Here is a 19,191-nt window from a genome sequence, read left to right on the forward strand (position 1 = left end):
AATGGAGTATTCCCTTCTTTCCATATCGACCTTACATCACACAATAAAAGCTGGTTCTATTTCACCAAAACATTACTATTTACTGGTATAATGTTTGGTCAGAGTCAAGGTACAGGGTCGAAATTTTAAATTTTAAAATATTAGATTTCCGGTTATATGATGATAGTTTCTTCAGCTGATAACTAATATTGATATATAGTTCTAAAACCAGACCTAGAACAATATAGTAACTGAAAACACCAAGCCTAAGTTGGTGAACGTGGCTTTGGCGAATAGGCCAGGAGGTACAAAGAGAGGTGCAGTCAGACTGGGACAATGAACATGTGCACAAGGGGAACCCATAACTGAGAGGAATCTGAGGTAATGAAGCTACATTGAATGCAGCCCTCAGTAAGGTGGACTGTTCCTACAAGGGAGGGATGGTGGGCCCATAATCCAAACATACTGCATTGTCAAGTCATATGAGGAAGACAATTGAATTGGTGTCTTTGATTAGATCAGTGTGTTATGCATCTCTATATTTTTAGGGTGAATGGGAACATAAATACAGGTGCAAAAGAACAACTGGGATCACAGTTACTGGTGAGGTAGATCCTATGCAGGTATGTAGCATCTGAGGTCTACTAACACCAGCAGCAAACAAAAGATGGTGGCAAAAGCTGGAGTTTATGCGCTTTAGTGAATAATGGCACTTTTTTACACATTGTCCTTAGTGACCTGGAGGAATTAAACAGGGTGCTACAAGAAGAAGTGACAAAAGTCCCCTCAGGTGAATATGACTGCCAAACCCATAGCTATTTGGCACAAGAGATCCTTCTGAAGACACACACTATAGTAAAAAGCTCCTGTTCCAAGCAGATCCCTGCACAGCTGAAGGAAATGACCCAACTAGGGTCAGCCGGGTCACTCTCGACCTCCTCTAGCCTTCCAAGAAAATGAAGAGTCGATAATGCAGTAGAGAATCTAACTGGTTTATTCACTAAGTACACTGCAGTGGAGTCCAGTCGGACGTGACTCCTAGGATGGCTGACGAGGGACTGATTATAACAAGCATACAGTTACATTATGTATAGGGCTCCTGGTTTTATGGTATTTTTTTTTTTTACATTTCCGTCTGTATTTATCCATATTTATTATTGTGCCATTTTATCTGTATTTATCCATATTTATTTTGTGTTTTGCGTATAAATGTTGTTAAAAAAACTGTACATGTCCATATTTATTTAACTGATAGATGCATACTCATACTTTAATGTCTGTCGTGTTTTAGCTATTTAAGCTGTCAAATATTACATAACAATACATCCACTGGTAAATACTAGCATTATACCATAAATGTATGTTGACATATGCAGTTATTTAAATACATTTCATCCTGTTTTTTAATTTCCCATGCTGTCCATATGCTCAGCTGCTGGCCTATAATTCATCAGAGACAGTCACTTAAAAGGAGCACCATTTTCTGTATTTATCCACTTTTAAAAATAAATGCAGAAAGAAAACACATTGTTTTCTGTCTGTATTTATCTGTAAAAATCCATAAAAACGGAAAACAGGGAGCCTTAATTATGTATGTTGCGAAGCCCACAAAGACCCGCCCATCAAGGAAAAACACTGGTAGATGTCGTAATACAATGGGCATAAGCTTTGATTCTGCAGCCTGGCACAAGCTATCTACTGCCCAAGGTCGTCTGGCCTCTCCTCCCTACTAGACAGGTGGGAGAGGGCCTCTACGCAGAGAGAAAGGCATGCATTAACGAGCAAGATTCAACATCTGGGAAACGAAACTCACCAAGGACCATTTCTCGTAAATGATACAGTAACAGTTTCGATTATAATACAAGATGGCGTCTACAAGAGCAAAAATGGTGGCACAGATGCCAACTTAACTTACATGACATCTGCCCTTGTTAATTGCGTATGCATCCAGCAAGAATATATTATATGTTAGCTAAATAAATGCTAACACAATCATGTAAAATATGGGTAATATGACAGTAATACGTTTCAATTCCAACAGACCCTCCTTTTAGCATTATTTAGCTAACGCAAATGCCTTTATTCTTGCTAACAGGTAAGGGTCTTTACAATTCTACAGGTGGAGACAATATAGAAATACAGACAATAACATGTCAAGTACAGATATATATATATATATCCAGAGTGATAAAGCCTGCTGTGCACGCAAAATGCATCTCTCGCTTTACTGCGGGGTTGTGGGTGACCTGAAACAACATTAAATCAACCCCATACGTACAGACCGGAGTGCGTGCCTCTTCTTTGTGGAAGTTGGATTGTTTTTGTGATATATACATATATACATAGCAAACATATGAAAAAATAATACTGGACATTAGTTGCACAAATCACATCAGGAACAGAACCTGCAAGAGAAGTAGTTAAACCAAACACACCTTCATCTATTTGCATAATAGTATCAAGTTCCTTTTGAAGCATTATGGTCGCATTAGTATCATGAACTGAAATCTTCTTGGAAGAGAGGCAAGTAACACAGTACTAGCAGCATAAAGAAAGGCACTGAATCAGAATACAGCAACAAATTAGGAGTACAATAAAATATATAACTTTTTCGAAAATCCAACTCCATCCACCAAACAAAGACCAGCTCAGGTTACCGCTCTCCATTCCTCTGACATTTTCCAGGATGTCTAAAATATGCTGAGTGATATTCCTTTCTATATTTGTGATATCGAACACACACTGCTCTCCTAATATTGCACATGCATCACCACTTTAGCTAAAATAAAATCAACCGCATATCTTGTTTGCTCAGAGTAAATGAGCATACTTTCCAACTGGGTGGTGATGTCACGTAAAGCTGCCACTGTAGAGTTAGACAGAATTTGCAGTTTACACCCAAAATATTTTCTAGCCCGTTCACCCCGGGCCATGGCGGTACCACCAAATGTGATAATAGAGGAAAGTATATATCCAAAAGTGATACCGTTACTGTAATTGACTTCTAAATCGGTAACGCCCTCACAAAACTCCTCGGTCAGTGTTCTTTTTACCCATCGCGCACTTGGTTTACTATACTTGCAAGGTACCCCAAGAGATAACAACATTCCCAAAGCCACAACTTCTGTGCCATTATATGTATTGGAGTATGTACCATTCTATAGAAAATAAAAACCTGAATGTGCATAAAGCGGACCTTGATAATCTACCAGAGCATATCTAGTGTTCCTTCCCTTCATGCTGGTATCATCCACTGGTGAGGTGCTGCGTCTTTGTCTTGTTTAAAAGTACATCCACAGCATGAGGTACCATTACTGTGAGATCATGGTTAAGGACGAATCCTGATGATTGTCGAATGGAGACCACCGCAGCCGGGGCGGCTCTTAAACAACTCGGGAGGGCTCTGGGGACAGGGTCAAGCGTAGCAGAAGAATAAGCACACATCCTCTGTTTACCTCCAAAGGCTTGTGTTAACACAGAAAGTGCACATCAAGCCGCTTCGTGTACATACATCACGAAAGGCTTCTTATAATCAGGCGTACCAAGCACAGGTGCAGAGCAAAGCACAACTTTTAATTGTTCAAAAGCATGCTGACATTCATGCTTCCAGGGCAAGGGTTCAGTTGTTAATGAATAAACACTATGCCATCATAGTAGTGTAAGTTCATATGTGGATAAATAATTTTCACATATATACATATATTGAACAATCCAGAGCACTACAGTAGTAAAGTATTTTTGTGCTTTGAAGTGCTTAAACCAATTAAAATTGGACCCGCAACATTGTCAGATCACAAATACTTTACTTCTGTAGTGCTCTGGATTGTTCAATACCATGCAAGAAGCGATAGAGACATTTGACCTGGGTGGCGGGCAGTTCCTCCAATATATATACACAGAAGTCCAGGGGTTAAGAGAAGCAAAAAACTACAAAGACAACAACCAACAGATAAGCAGAGGACCTTACAGAACCTGTATGGAGATAAAACTACAACCTAGTTATAATGTCCTCATAAAGAGGATGAAATCCCATCACCCACCGTGGTGGCATGCTTCATCATGTGGGATCTCCTCTTAACCAAACCTGGTTTGGCTAAGGAGCTACTACTCCCAGGGTGAATCTATGGGAGTAGCTTGCGGATGTTTTAAACTACGCTGATGAAACGAGATCTCCTAAAGATCGATGAGGCTAGCCTAAGTTAGGTGAGGCCCTATAGTGCAGTGTAAAACTTAGTGATATAAAATTGACTACAGGAACAAAAAAATCTTTAATTGAAAATATCCCTGTGCCAATGTTAAAAACAGAGTAGTGGCGCGATCTGATCAAATTGACGAGCGCGCTAACAAAAACCAAGAAAAGGTCTACATGTTTCAGCCCAACAAGATCAGTAAATTATGATCAGGGTTCTCTTCAGGACCAAATTACAAAACTACTGCAACTGCAAGCTAGTGCATAAGTGAGCACTGGCGTGAACTTGTGTCTAAAAAACTTGGCAAGTAGAACGATACAACTAACCTTGTACCACAGGATCAATTACAGAAATTTTAAATCCAACCGGTCAAGAAGGTAAGTGCCTGTATCAGTTTGACAAAACACAAAACATGAAAAGGAAATTAATAACTAGGAGATGTACTCCAAACAAGTCTGTAGCCAATACATATCAGAACAAGCAAACAGCTAGATGAGAATCTTACCCGTAATGAAATCGGGACTAAGCCTGCCACTCTTGGTAGCAACTCAGGGCGTGAGGCACCGCTCTGTGAAAGAAGAGATTAAAACCATGATCTAGTCTAGTGAAGAATGTATGCAACAAAGATGTAACAGGCAACAAAACTTGTCGCCCTCTCAACTAATTCAAGTGACAACCTCTCAACAAGAAGGGAAAAATGGTATTAAAGAATACTTCTTAAATAGCTCAACAATAGTGACAGCATAAACTCTTGCTCTTTGTCAGGAACGGATACCCTTCATGAATGGAACTAGGGTAAATCGTATTCAACTGGTACATGACAGTGTGTGGTTCTCGTTCACATAGAGCCTCTTGGGCTCTCAGCACACAAACAAGCCGGGGCAATAGTTATAGAAGAGAACCCCAAGGCCAATGGTGTCAGCGTATGATTTTTTTAAATGACAAAAAAAGGGTCCCATTCATGGATACACCCAGAGTAAAACGTATTCCTCTGGTGTTCAGAGGTTCGTAACTACCGTGTATGGCCAGCCTCATAAACTGTCAGCACTAATGCCGACTCGGGCGGTAGTTAGAAAGAAAACCACCTCGATGTAAAACTGGAGCCACCCGCCCGTAAACTCCAAGAAATCACCAAAGTTGACTTAAACATAAACACTGCCAGTGGTGTACCAGTAGCATCAAGCGATGATCGTAGGATCTTCTCTCCCAAAATCATGGTGAGGGACTAGCTAACACCCAAAACCAGCAATTCGGAAACAGAAGCAGTGATTAAAAAGCCAGCGAAAGTAAATAGGTCAGATTGCCTAAACACAGAGTGTCTTACCTCTCCGTCGCTGCCCCGAGCCTCCTTCCTGGATGCTGACGACGGCAACCAGAGAACGGCAAACACCGGGGTGAAATAGCACAAAGCGCGCCTAGTCACGCAACAGAGCGTCATGACGTGACGCGTTAGGACAGGACTAGAGGTCGCACTAGATGACATGGCAACAAGCCCGGGGAGTCTGGGAAATGTCGTGAAACAACCATGGAGCATCAGGACGGCTCAAAGAAAACTAGGAGATACACCGACCCACGAAACTTCATGATCGCGGGCAACGATCCCTCCCAGAAAAGCCGATACTGTGCAAAAAAGTTAATCAATTAGTATTGGTCACAATGTAAGCATAGAGAACTGAATAAAGCTAACCTCCCAAATAGAGCAAAAATGTGTTGGAAAGCAAAAGGTAGTGTTAGTCACGGTGTTGACATGGACGACAGTTTGTAGAAGACCGTGCACGCCATACCCTGGACTGCCTAGCGAAGTCACTACCATTAGGTTACGCGCTAATCAAGGGCTAATGGAACAGCACAATGTTCAGATGAACCGTAGTACATCGCGCAAAAATGACCCAAGCCAAATCTCAATAAAGGTTAATAACTACAGATAGGACCATGGTATGGAGTCATTCAGACCGCCGCGGTCACTTTGTAACTTAAACACCCAACGTTGCTCTTTGTTGAAAAGAAATTTAGACACATCAGCAACGTGCGTAGGAATAAAGGGTTGTTCAAGTATAGTCCAGGACATCTGATCAGGACTATGATTGCACTCCAGAAAATGGTTGGTCAATCTCGTTGATGCCTTTCTGCATCGAAAAGTACTCTTATGTTCCATGATAACTTGTTTCACTTTTCTTATGGGCATGCCCACATATTGTTTCTGGCAAGGGCAAGTGATTAAGTATATGACCTTCTCACTATTGCAATTAGTGTGGCGCAGTTGTTTCCACGGTTTAGATAAACCAATGTTTACCTCGGTAGTATGTCTTGTCTGTGCACAGACCACGCATCCACCACAGGGATAGTGTCCCTGGACAGGTGGAAGATTCCATAGAGGATTAGCAACGGCTCGTGGTGTACTCCGAGGTCTAGTGTGGACCATGGCGTCACGAAGATTGTTGCCCCTTTTGTACGAAAACAGAGGGAAAGCCAGTTTGACTTGGCCAGTATTCAAAATTCGCCAAAGTTCCTCCAATATGCCAAAATTGCAGCCATCGATCGCCAGCTATGGCCGACGTTTCCCAGGGCGGCCAAACCTACACAAACACTGATGACTATGTTATCTATCGGAGGAGGATGTAGGCTCATAACACACTTATACAGTGTGTTTCGCAAGGACAAACAACTGGCGCTGCTGCGAAAAGAAGTGACCTGGCAGCGCGTGGGTGATAAACCTATTACCGCCAAAGACTAGCTGAAAATACACACATGGGTTTGCAGTGTGTCGATCTGCGCTAGGTTTAAACAGATACAGTACATTATGGCCCATATGGCCTATCTGCCCCCCAAGTGGCTGAACTTCATATAAGCCACCAGGGATCAAAGCTGTGCTCGTTGTGCTGCTGAGGTGGTGGATTTCCTACATGTGGTATGGCACTGTCCAATTATTGTATCCTACTGGATCGAGATATTGTCCCAACTTAAGCGCGCAACTGGGTGGGATGTGCCACGCAAGATTAACCAATGTATACTGAGACAGCCCCGGATAATACGAAAAAAAATTAAACAGGAGATTCCCAATACTGGGGATCACAGTGGCAAAAATAAGGATAGCAATTATCTGGCTGAGTGCTCGTCCCCCGGCACAGGAGGCCTGCGAGAAGACCTACTCGAATGGACTAGGGGTGGAAGAGGCACATATGATGAGAACCCACTGGAACAAGAAGGCATAGGATAACCTTCTCTCCTGGGGCACAATGGTGCAAGCATTGCTGTAGCATCCTGAGGTTGATCAACCTGAAAATGGTTGCCCAAATAAGACAGGATTGTAGAGCTGACCACCCACATCGAAAAATTGAAGCAGAAGTACTGTAGACAGTATTGAGGACAACCCTCAATGTATGACCTGATAACCGATTGGAAGCTAAGAGGGAGGGACTGGGAGGGGGGTATAAGTGTTAAATGCAGTGTTAATGCAAGCTGTGCTTGTCTTGGTTGTTCATCATAATACTTTTATGTTTCTTTGTTGGAGCAAGGCGCAGTGAGTCATCGCTGATGTTTAGACAGATGTTGATGACTTTCTTATATTGATGGTGATAGATTTTACATTAAATACCAACCTGGTCTGCTACTTCACCAACCTGTTGTACGGGTGGGTGCCCTAGCCTGATGTCAAGGGATGTTTTACATTTTAGACTGCGATGTATGCTGCAATAATATTTGAAATGCAAATAAAGAAAAAAACATTTAACTTTAAAGGAGTCAACACCCCCAACATAAACTTCAAAAGACAGTGACACTAAATCACATCTGTGTTTGGAACTGGATTATAAAAAGAGAAACTTGAATCTCACAAAAGGTCATCCATTAAGCAGTTAAACCATGGCTGCATAGCAATGTGGAGAAGCTTAGAAAGACTTCGGACTGTTGTAACCAGGACTGGGGACCAAGGGCAGCTAGTCTCCCGGCTTGGTGAGGGGACATCACCCGGGAGAATCAAGAAGACTTGCCTTGGAGCCTAGATCTCCAGCATCTGCCTGCCTCCCTGCTGGAACCAGAAGACCCTATAAGAATGATGGAGGGAGCGAGGTGCAGTGGGGAAACTGTCAAGTGGATTCCTGAAGCAAAGTTTGAGATTTATGATCCAGGTAGGACTGCTTCACCAATTGGGTCACTTGCCTGTGTGACGCCCAAGTCAGTGGCCCGTATGCTACAGGGGGCTACGTGAAGATAAGTACTGCTGTACCGAAGGGCTGTTTGCCCATGTGCTGCCCAGAGTCTGTGACCCCCCATATGTCTGAGGGGGCTGCTGTGAAGATAACTACTACTGCATCAATCAAGCCGCTTGTCGGAGTACTGCCAAGAGTTGGCAACTCTATATGCCAGATAAGCTTACCGTGAAGATCAGCACTGTGGCAAGTATCGGGCTGTTTGCCCATGTGCCGCCAATGTCGGTGATGCGGTATGCCATGGGGCTACTATGAAGTGTTAGGGCTGTCACCCTAGTGCACCACAGCAAAGAGTGAGGACTGTTGCCCTAGTGCAGTGTGGTGACTTGAACAGGGCCGCTGCTCTGTGTGCCGCTGCTTGTGACCCCCGTATGTCAGGTGGGGACCACAGAAGAGAAGTAGGGTAGTCACCCAGGTACAGCATTCAACCCTGAAGCCCTAGGCTTGCCGTCATTATGAGTGGAACTCACAGCACCACCAGGGGGGCGCCATGGTCACTCAGCCACCTTGCGTGCAGCAATGAGATGCATTAGCGGCATCCACTCCAGTCTATCACAACTCCAGACTGATGAATGCTTCTGCATCGTGACACCATCTGGTAAGACTGATCGCTGGGCCACAGAACCCTGGGGGAACTTGCTTTGACTAATAACACTATCACACTGGGACACTTTGACTTCTAAAAAGGCATTGTGGAACTTCTAAGACTTTTATTCACTAGCGGGGCCTAACCTAAATGCTGCCTCACATAAATAGGGAATAACTACTCCCATTAAACTGGAAAGTGGGACTAAGGATCTTATCCAGACCAAGCTGGAGTGCCAGCCTTGCGAAGACTATATTTTGTCTGAGTATGCTAAATTTCACTTTGTGATTGTATATAAATACTTTTATAATAAAAGCAACTATTTGGCTGAACGCTTATTTATTGGGGTTGCTGGATGTTTTTTGAGTATTGTGCCCATGTAAACTTTTCCCCTCCCCCTCAAGAAGCCTTGGAGTGCTCGGCTGTCACAACCACTGAGAGTCAAGTGCTGACAGGGTAGTATTGGGCCCAACTGCTCAGGATCCATAGTAGGCTGGGCCTTTGGACATTAAGAGTAAAATGACTCTGCATCCATGTTGGAGCCCAGTAGCTCCTGCTTGCCCCATTAATCTCTGAAAGGGAGTTTTAACTGGCCTTAAAGGGAAAAGAAAGTTCCCTTTTTTTCTCCTACATACTTTCCTGCAAGCTGTGAAGTAGATCTTACCTGGCTGTCGGTGAGCAGCAAAAATGAGAATAAAGTCTAAAATGATGGATTGATGTAGGTTTTGAGAAGTCATATGGTGCAGCATTCATGGCAGATTTAGTTCTATTTTTTCTTTGAGGCTGCTTCTGTTGGTGGACTTTAATGAAAGGTTTATGCATTATTCAAATCTCCAAGGCACAGAGGGCTGTAAAATTGCATTAAACATATGTACAAAGGCCAACAGGAAGACAACATAATGAGAAGACAAATATAAAAAGCCAAATCCATGCAGCTGGGGCACTACTAATTTACCTCTTCTGGAGGCTTAACATCACATCTTCCCCCGGTCTGTCAAGATATCAGTTGTGTCTTGTGCCTCAGAGTTCTCATAAGCATAGCATTTTCTTGGCATGCATTTGTGGCATACTATAATCAAAACCAAAGGAAATGATGGACGGAGTGTTGAACATTGCAAGCACTCACCCCCAGTCAACTGATCTGGGTTTAATCCATCACCGTTCTTTAGCCCACTCTGCCACCCCAGTTCAGACATGGCCATATGAAAATCAGTCTGACCCTGTGCCTCATGGGAACAGTCCAGCCCGAACTGCCAAACCATGTCTTCCCTGGACCGGAAACAAGCTTCCTAGGACCGGTTTCTGGCATTTCAGCCATCTTCAGCCAGGCTTGCTTGAATCCAGTGGCAAAGTGAGCAAGGGACTCACGTCTGAGCATACCCTGCCAACTTATGGCGAACAAAGCAAAACCAAAGGAAATGATGGACGGAGTGTTGAACATTGCAAGCACTCACCCCCAGTCAACTGATCTGGGTTTAATCCATCACCGTTCTTTAGCCCACTCTGCCACCCCAGTTCAGACATGGCCATATGCAAATCAGTCTGACCCTGTGCCTCATGGGAACAGTCCAGCCCGAACTGCCAAACCATGTCTTCCCTGGACCGGAAACAAGCTTCCTAGGACCGGTTTCTGGCATTTCAGCCATCTTCAGCCAGGCTTGCTTGAATCCAGTGGCAAAGTGAGCAAGGGACTCACGTCTGAGCATACCCTGCCAACTTATGGCGAACAAAGCAAAACCAAAGGAAATGATGGACGGAGTATTGAACATTGCAAGCACTCACCCCCAGTCAACTGATCTGGGTTTAATCCATCACCGTTCTTTAGCCCAATCTGCCACCCCAGTTCAGACATGGCCATATGCAAATCAGTCTGACCCTGTGCCTCATGGGAACAGTCCAGCCCGAACTGCCAAACCATGTCTTCCCTGGACCGGAAACAAGCTTCCTAGGACCGGTTTCTGGCATTTCAGCCATCTTCAGCCAGGCTTGCTTGAATCCAGTGGCAAAGTGAGCAAGGGACTCACGTCTGAGCATACCCTGCCAACTTATGGCGAACAAAGCAAAACCAAAGGAAATGATGGACGGAGTGTTGAACATTGCAAGCACTCACCCCCAGTCAACTGATCTGGGTTTAATCCATCACCGTTCTTTAGCCCACTCTGCCACCCCAGTTCAGACATGACCATATGCAAATCAGTCTGACCCTGTGCCTCATGGGAACAGTCCAGCCCGAACTGCCAAACCATGTCTTCCCTGGACCGGAAACAAGCTTCCTAGGACCGGTTTCTGGCATTTCAGCCATCTTCAGCCAGGCTTGCTTGAATCCAGTGGCAAAGTGAGCAAGGGACTCACGTCTGAGCATACCCTGCCAACTTATGGCGAACAAAGCAAAACCAAAGGAAATGATGGACGGAGTGTTGAACATTGCAAGCACTCACCCCCAGTCAACTGATCTGGGTTTAATCCATCACCGTTCTTTAGCCCACTCTGCCACCCCAGTTCAGACATGGCCATATGCAAATCAGTCTGACCCTGTGCCTCATGGGAACAGTCCAGCCCGAACTGCCAAACCATGTCTTCCCTGGACCGGAAACAAGCTTCCTAGGACCGGCTTGCAATGTTCAACACTCCGTCCATCATTTACTTTGGTTTTGCTTTGTTCGCCATAAGTTGGCAGGGTATGCTCAGACGTGAGTCCCTTGCTCACTTTGCCACTGGATTCAAGAAAGCCTGGCTGAAGACGGCTGAAATGCCAGAAACCGGTCCTAGGAAGCTTGTTTCCGGTCCAGAGAAGACATGGCTTGGCAGTTCGGGCTGGACTGTTCCCATGAGGCACAGGGTCAGACTGATTTGCATATGGCCATGTCTGAACTGGGGTGGCAGAGTGGGCTAAAGAACGGTGATGGATTAAACCCAGATCAGTTGACTGGGGGTGAGTGCTTGCAATGTTCAACACTCCGTCCATCATTTACTTTGGTTTTGCTTTGTTCGCCATAAGTTGGCAGGGTATGGTCAGACGTGAGTCCCTTGCTCACTTTGCCACTGGATTCAAGCAAGCCTGGCTGAAGACGGCTGAAATTCCGGAAACCGGTCCTAGGAAGCTTGTTTCCGGTCCAGAGAAGACATGGCTTGGCAGTTCGGGCTGGACTGTTCCCATGAGGCACAGGGTCAGACTGATTTGCATATGGCCATGTCTGAACTGGGGTGGCAGAGTGGGCTAAAGAACGGTGATGGATTAAACCCAGATCAGTTGACTGGGGGTGAGTGCTTGCAATGTTCAACACTCTGTCCATCATTTACTTTGGTTTTGCTTTGTTCGCCATAAATTGGCAGGGTATGCTCAGATGTGAGTCCCTTGCTCACTTTGCCACTGGATTCAAGCAAGCCTGGCTGAAGACGGCTGAAATGCCAGAAACCGGTCCTAGGAAGCTTGTTTCCGGTCCAGAGAAGACATGGCTTGGCAGTTCGGGCTGGACTGTTCCCATGAGGCACAGGGTCAGAGGGATTTGCATATGGCCATGTCTGAACTGGGGTGGCAGAGTGGGCTAAAGAACGGTGATGGATTAAACCCAGATCAGTTGACTGGGGGTGAGTGCTTGCAATGTTCAACACTCCGTCCATCATTTACTTTGGTTTTGCTTTGTTCGCCATAAGTTGGCAGGGTATGCTCAGACGTGAGTCCCTTGCTCACTTTGCCACTGGATTCAAGCAAGCCTGGCTGAAGACGGCTGAAATGCCAGAAACCGGTCCTAGGAAGCTTGTTTCCGGTCCAGAGAAGACATGGCTTGGCAGTTCGGGCTGGACTGTTCCCATGAGGCACAGGGTCAGACTGATCTGCATATGGCCATGTCTGAACTGGGGTGGCAGAGTGGGCTAAAGAACGGTGATGGATTAAACCCAGATCAGTTGACTGGGGGTGAGTGCTTGCAATGTTCAACACTCCGTCCATCATTTACTTTGGTTTTGCTTTGTTCGCCATAAGTTGGCAGGGTATGCTCAGACGTGAGTCCCTTGCTCACTTTGCCACTGGATTCAAGCAAGCCTGGCTGAAGACGGCTGAAATGCCAGAAACCGGTCCTAGGAAGCTTGTTTCCGGTCCAGAGAAGACATGGCTTGGCAGTTCGGGCTGGACTGTTCCCATGAGGCACAGGGTCAGACTGATTTGCATATGGCCATGTCTGAACTGGGGTGGCAGAGTGGGCTAAAGAACGGTGATGGATTAAACCCAGATCAGTTGACTGGGGGTGAGTGCTTGCAATGTTCAACACTCCGTCCATCATTTCCTTTGGTTTTGCTTTGTTCGCCATAAGTTGGCAGGGTATGCTCAGACGTGAGTCCCTTGCTCACTTTGCCACTGGATTCAAGCAAGCCTGGCTGAAGATGGCTGAAATGCCAGAAACCGGTCCTAGGAAGCTTGTTTCCGGTCCAGGGAAGACATGGCTTGGCAGTTCGGGCTGGACTGTTCCCATGATGCACAGGGTCAGACTGATTTGCATATGGCCATGTCTGAACTGGGGTGGCAGAGTGGGCTAAAGAACGGTGATGGATTAAACCCAGATCAATTGACTGGGGGTGAGTGCTTGCAATGTTCAACACTCCGTCCATCATTTACTTTGGTTTTGCTTTGTTTGCCATAAGTTGGCAGGGTATGCTCAGACGTGAGTCCCTTGCTCACTTTGCCACTGGATTCAAGCAAGCCTGGCTGAAGACGGCTGAAATGCCAGAAACCGGTCCTAGGAAGCTTGTTTCCGGTCCAGAGAAGACATGGCTTGGCAGTTCGGGCTGGACTGTTCCCATGAGGCACAGGGTCAGACTGATTTGCATATGGCCATGTCTGAACTGGGGTGGCAGAGTGGGCTAAAGAACGGTGATGGATTAAACCCAGATCAGTTGACTGGGGGTGAGTGCTTGCAATGTTCAACACTCCGTCCATCATTTACTTTGGTTTCGCTTTGTTCGCTATAAGTTGGCAGGGTATGCTCAGACGTGAGTCCCTTGCTCACTTTGTCACTGGATTCAAGCAAGCCTGGCTGAAGACGGCTGAAATGCCAGAAACCGGTCCTAGGAAGCTTGTTTCCGGTCCAGAGAAGACATGGCTTGGCAGTTCGGGCTGGACTGTTCCCATGAGGCACAGGGTCAGACTGATTTGCATATGGCCATGTCTGAACTGGGGTGGCAGAGTGGGCTAAAGAACGGTGATGGATTAAACCCAGATCAGTTGACTGGGGGTGAGTGCTTGCAATGTTCAACACTCCGTCCATCATTTACTTTGGTTTTGCTTTGTTCGCCATAAGTTGGCAGGGTATGCTCAGACGTGAGTCCCTTGCTCACTTTGCCACTGGATTCAAGCAAGCCTGGCTGAAGACGGCTGAAATGCCAGAAACCGGTCCTAGGAAGCTTGTTTCCGGTCCAGAGAAGACATGGCTTGGCAGTTCGGGCTGGACTGTTCCCATGAGGCACAGGGTCAGACTGATTTGCATATGGCCATGTCTGAACTGGGGAGGCAGAGTGGGCTAAAGAACGGTGATGGATTAAACCCAGATCAGTTGACTGGGGGTGAGTGCTTGCAATGTTCAACACTCCGTCCATCATTTACTTTGGTTTTGCTTTGTTCGCCATAAGTTGGCAGGGTATGCTCAGACGTGAGTCCCTTGCTCACTTTGCCACTGGATTCAAGCAAGCCTGGCTGAAGACGGCTGAAATGCCAGAAACCGGTCCTAGGAAGCTTGTTTCCGGTCCAGAGAAGACATGGCTTGGCAGTTCGGGCTGGACTGTTCCCATGAGGCACAGGGTCAGACTGATTTGCATATGGCCATGTCTGAACTGGGGTGGCAGAGTGGGCTAAAGAACGGTGATGGATTAAACCCAGATCAGTTGACTGGGGGTGAGTGCTTGCAATGTTCAACACTCCGTCCATCATTTACTTTGGTTTTGGCATACTATAATCACCATGGTTTATTTTGGTAAAAGCATAAAATCATTCCATAATATCTAAATAAAAAATGAACAAACAATCTATTACAGAAGCACAAAGCATAATATGCTATTTATCACCATTGCTCAGTTAGGGGAGGAGCCATTCCTCACAACAGGCAAAGACAAGAGTTGGTCATGATGACCCTGCCTCCATCAATAATGGCAGTAAATAGAACATTAATTTCTGCACATCTGCGTATATGGTTTATGCTATGACATTTTCTATGTGTATTTGTTTACAAAAAGGTATGTAACAAAAACCATGATACAGGGGGCAATAAGGTGTAGTGCAATAAGGTATAGTCACATAGAAGAGGCCGTCTGACTATTCGGAGAGAGATGTTCATTATGTAAAGTCTATGTAACATGCAAACTTTGAAGTTGTGAACAATATTTTTCTTGTGTCAGTAGTTGTGAATTGTGGGAATATCAAGGAACGTGACCTTTGCACTGCAGTAATGCTCAAACGTGGATGATTAGTACAGCTGCATTTGTGTCAAGATTTATTTTTAGTGTCATGGCACTGCTAAATACACCAAATATTACATCACTCATGGCATTTTCTATGGCATCACTGATAACATCACTGCTACATCTTAAATTACATAAATGATGACAAGACTGTGCATGGTGAGAGCAAGAGTAATAGGTACTTTAGGACACAAGTTATAGTTACTAGAGATAACAATAACTGGTGAATTTCATTTGTTTTTGTTTAGTTTAAAACTTTATGTTGTCACTGAAATTTTCAAATAACTATAATGCTACTTTAACTTTTGTTCTTCTAAGTGAATTTCTAAGGTTTTTTTAATGTAAAGTAAGATATCTTTCCAATTCCTAACTATACCATCACTTTAACCTTTGTTTTTTTAGTGAATATAGATATGCAGGCTGCTCCGTACCTGTGTAGCTGAGGCCGCCCTGTCAGAGTTGGGGGCCCTCTGCTCAGAGAATGTGTCTTAGACTTGATGTGGGGTCATGACAAGCCCGCCCTCGATGGTGAAGATACAGTATTCAGCCTAACATAGTGATCCCCTGGAGGCGAGCAAGGGATGCCTAAGGAGAATTTTTCTCCTCTGGCGGGCTACGAAGGTCTGTGTTTTTAAGAATGCATTTTTTTTAGGCAGCCCATTGAGCAAAACCACTGTGGAATAATGAATTTAATTGGGACTGCAACACTGAAGAAATACTTCATTATAATTTTCTGTATATTCAAACTTACCAATTATGGTGCATATTGGGAATTGAAGGAAAGAGCAACTACAAAAGTTCGGAGCAGTCCATTTTCTATTGCTCACAAATGATTAAGGCTAATTAACATGTCGAAACGCGTCTGGGATTGATTAAAAACTGCCGCCTCTTTCACTAATAAAACATCATTTCGATCTGAAGTCAGGCCTTGGCTGTTTTCTCCTTTTGACAGTGTCGCTGCAGACTGTTCCGTACCTGTGTAGCTGAGGCCACCCTGTCAGGGTTGGGGGCCCTCTGCTTGAGAATTTGTCTTGGATATTTATATGTATATATATATACATATATATGTTAAAGGGTATATGTACGTATATAAATCTGTGTGTGTGTGTGTATATATATATATATATATATATATATATATATATAAAATTAATTGTAAAAACCACAGGTTTCAGGGACGTTATAGTTAGTTGGACATTTCACTCGTACAAAACCAGAGAAATTCTGCCGTTTTAGTTAGTAGAGCTAACTATAACTCGCGACCCCGCAATGCACTGCTGATGACGGACCCCATACCCCGGGGCCGTCCATTCTTTTTTTTAAATCAAAGAGGAGGGGGGCCTCGTGGCCCCCCTCCCGGGCAACTCTTGGCCCCAGGGACCCCATCCCCCGAGGCCGTCCCTTTGCGTTGGGGACCGTGGGGGAGCCCCAATGCCCCCATGCTCCCGCTGGCTCCCCGCATCCTACAGGAGCCAGCATTGCTTTTGAGCATGGGGAGCTGCTGACAGGTAGCTCACCTTGCTCAAAAGTAATCTGCTCTGCTTCATTGAAGCGAGAGCAGGAAAACCTGCTCTCGCTTCAATGAAGCAAAGCAGAGTTTGCTATAGCAAACGGCAATGTCCCGGGGGTGGGCACCCTGGGACATTGCGGGACCCGGCCCTGGGGGGTGGCGGTCCCCAGGGCCATCAAGGGCTCCTGGAGGGGGGGCCACGCTGCCCCCCTCCCAACATTTTCAAAGCCCCGGGGAGGTGGTGGTTCCCGGGGGTCCGCTACGGACCCCCGAATGCAAATGAGTATGTGTCCCGGGGAGGTGGTGGTCCCTGGGGCATGTGGGGGGGCTCTCGCCCCACACATTTTCTTTTTTTTTGTAAAACAGAGCCCTGGGGAGGTGGCGGTCCCCGGGACAGCATGGGTGGTCGCAAGCCCCCCACGCATTTCTTTTTAAAGCCCCGGGGAGGTGGCGGTCCCCGGGGCCGCGGGCCCCCCGCATACAATTAAATAAGCCCACCCGGAGGCTTATAGGAATTTTTTTAAATTACACTGCAGGATTCGCGCACCGAGCAAGAATTCTGCCCATTGTTTTTTCATGCTTTTGTGGACCCTGGGGGTCTCTGTGGGACCCCCTAAGCAGGCCTAGGGTGTCAGGGTGTTTCTATTCTGCCCCCTTTTCTTGTTTTTTAATGTTTTTTACACTGTTTTCTTGTGACTCGGTTACCGATTCTTACCATTGACTCTCACAGCATAACGCGAAACCAAATCTACGCACATGGGTTGACTGAATTTAGATAGACCCTTGGGTACATTATGTGGGATCTTTATCTTAACCCAATCCCCCACTTTGATATTGTGAGACCACTCATCTTTATGAGAACTTTCTCCAGAAAGATGAGAAGTGTTTTCCTCAGCATAGCTTTTATTGTGTACCTGTGAATGCATATTCCCCTCAACTCTCTCAACAGAGGATGACAAAACTGACCTTGACAATAGTCCCCACTGCCTCATCCAAGCTGGGCACATGCTACACGTTGCAACTCTCCCTCAGTAACTCAAAAGGACTTTTCCCAAATTCAGTACCCGATGTAGTCCGATGAGCCCACAGCATACTCTGAACAGCTCCCCCAATATCAATATTGCCAGAAACAGCCCATTGCACACAATCAACCAAAATACGATTCATGCGCTCAATAAAACCATTTCCTTGGGGGTGATACAGAGCTACACGCCTATGGAAAATGCCAGATTGATTTAAGAAACCAGACATTTCTTTGGAGACAAATTGTACTCCATTGTCCGACACTAATTCCTTAGGAAAACCTTCCCTTGCAAAACGACTTTCTAGGAACTTAATAACTTCACTTGTATTAGGTTCAGTCATAAAACACACTTCCCACCACTTGCTGTAATAGACAGCAATAACCAATGCAAATTTATACTTATTAGGTAAAGCATTGAACGGGCCGATAAAATCCAAAGCTAGTTTCATCCAAGGCCCTGAGGGTAGGTCAACTTTTACCTTGGGAGGAATGACAGTCTTGATCACTTTGTCACTGGAACAACAGGTAAAACAATTTTCAACCATACTCTCTATATGACGATCCATTGAAGGCCTACAATAAATAGAACGAATTCTGCGCTTGGTACATGTTTGCCCCAAATGGCCTTCATGTCCAGCCATAATTATGCGATCTCTCAAACTAACTGGGGGTACAAATTTATCGCCAAGTAAAATCATCTCACCTTCTTCTAGAGAGAGTTCATCAGCCACTTTAGCGAAAGGTTGTAGTTCACTATCCAGATGTTTTTCCTTTGGCCAACCTTGGATGATACACCTTTTTACCTCCTTGAGAACAGAATCTGAATGTAACGCATCAAACCATTCATCCTCCTTGAAACACCCCTCTTTACAAACATCGATACTTGCAATTAATCATTCCTCATCTTCTTCTGCAACACATTCATCCCGCACCACAGGCAACGGCAATCTGGAGAGAAAATCAGGTCTAATGTTTTTTCCTCCAGGAATATGTTCAACTGCAAAATTGTATTGAGGAAGTTTCGAGCTCAATCTCGCGATCCTGGGCGCGTGATCTTTCATGAGAACACCATTAAGAATGGGAATAAGAGGTTTGTGATCAGTCAGCAGCTTAAAAGATCTACCCCAAAGAAAACTTTTAAACCTCTCAACAGCCCAACAACAAGCAAGAAGTTCTCTTTCGATTACAGAATAGTTTTTCTCGCTGAGACGTAATGATCTAGAGATAAATCCAAAAGTGTGTTCCAT

Source organism: Triturus cristatus, chromosome 4_1, assembly GCF_964204655.1.
Source record: "Triturus cristatus chromosome 4_1, aTriCri1.1, whole genome shotgun sequence".
Lineage (NCBI taxonomy): Eukaryota > Metazoa > Chordata > Amphibia > Caudata > Salamandridae > Triturus > Triturus cristatus.